Below are 1,905 nucleotides of genomic sequence, written 5' to 3' on the forward strand. Positions count from 1 at the left end.
AAACGTGGCTGCTCCTGTAAAACCACTCGATGTGCAGTCGGAAAAACACCAGCCCAGGGCAGGCTGGGAATCCCACCAGGCAGTCATTGATCTCGCCTAATGTCCAGTAAAGCCTTAATTGCCCAATAAATGCAGTCACAGTAACCACAGTTGATGTGCCAGCAATTAGCACTTCTTTATTTGCATTCTGCCCCCACCGATCTCCGCTTCCGACTTCCAGGTCTGTTTGGTTTTGAGCTGGAGAGACTCCCTGGGTTTCCAAAGGGAGGAAGAGGAGAGCTGGAGTGGTGGGAGAGAGGTGAAGCTGAGCCTCGGAGCAGGAGGGATGTGCCCCGAGGGATGCAGAACCCCCTGCAGGGCTTTCCCGGTCCTCAGGGATTGATGTTGGGCTTCCAGGGAATGCACCAAGCCTGGGATGTGCTCAAGCCTTTTGGTGCTGCTGACACCAAGGGCATGCTTGTTGTTCAGCTGAAGAGAATCTCCTGATCACCTTTTGCAGCAGAAAATGGTCATTTTGGTGCTGGAGACAACAATTCACATCATTTTGGAGGATTAGTGGAAATCAAAGGCCAGGAATTTTGATCTAATGAAGCAAGGGCTGGGATTCCAAGCAGCCTCAAGCTGCCAGAGCAAGGATGAGGCAGAGAGAAAAGCATCCTGCCTGATGCCCACTGGCAGCTGCCAGGGTGAGGAGATGCAGCAGGAGGGAGAGAGGGGGTTCCCAAGTGCCAAAACACCTCATCCTGCAATGCTGCCTGTGCCGGCTGGACACTTGTTTTGAAATCCCACCTCTGCTTTGGGCCATGCAGAGAATGTTGCATCTACTTTGCAGGCAAAATGAAACCACTGAGAGCCCTTGGCTTCTGTGTTGGGATGAAGATGTCCATCAGCATTTTGGTGAGGTCCCCGAGTGCTGCCTGGGCGTGGGAGGGAAAAGCTGCACATTGCCTTGGGAAAGGGGGGGAAGCAGCCTGTCCCAGCCAGAAATTAGAATACAGGCACCCAGCCCTGTGTCTACCCCTCTGAACAGACTGTCTTTGGAGGTGTTTGGGAGGTTTTTGGGAGTCTGGGGACTGGCAAGGGATCGTGCTGCCAGACAGCCTGGTAAGTGGCACAGAATGGGGCTGTGCCCTGAACAGGAGCCCAGGAGAGCGTGGGCACACTGAAGGCTGCCGGGCGTCACCCCCGATGGATGAGCCTCTCCGGCTGCTGCTGAGGCAACTGGATTTCAGTACCACCTTCCTTCCCACCCCCAGCACACTCCCCTCCTCCTCCTCCTCCCCACCAGAGATGCAGCAGCCACAGCTCCCGCTCTGCAGATCCAACTGGTAATGGCCGGGCTGATTGACTGCAGATTTCCCTGTAACTGAGCTTAATTAGCAAGCTAATCAGGTCTGGAGATGGTTCCAATTTATTTATTGGCTGATGGCTGCCACTAATCGGCCTGGCCAGTTAATACTGGCAGCGCTGAGGTTTGTGCCAGGTGAACAAATACATCAGGATTCCATCCTTTCCAGCACTGGGGGCTGGCAGGAGAGCCGGGATGTGGGCAGGGTGGCATCCACAGCATCCCCTCCCCGTGAGGTGAGCAAAGGGCTGAGCACTGTGCCCAGCTCAGACCAGCTCTGGCTCACCAGTAGGATGATGTTTGCAGGCAAGGATAGAAAGGGAGCGTGTTCTTTGCAGATGACAGAGCTCAAACACCCAAAATAGTCCTTGTGGCGGGGCCGAGGCATCCAAAGGCAGTGTCGTCCGTGGGTCACCTTCAGAAGAGGTGACCCGGGGCAAGCCTCTTACAACTTGCACTTCTTAGTTCCCTCCAGATGCGCAAAAGAGATTTAAAAGAAGATTTTATTTTGCTTTAAAAAAAAAAAAAAAAAAAAAAAAAAAGGGAATTGTTCTGTA

The sequence above is a fragment of the Lepidothrix coronata genome, unplaced genomic scaffold, assembly GCF_001604755.1.
Source record: "Lepidothrix coronata isolate B3197 unplaced genomic scaffold, Lepidothrix_coronata-1.0 Scaffold165, whole genome shotgun sequence".
Taxonomy (NCBI): Eukaryota; Metazoa; Chordata; class Aves; order Passeriformes; family Pipridae; genus Lepidothrix; species Lepidothrix coronata.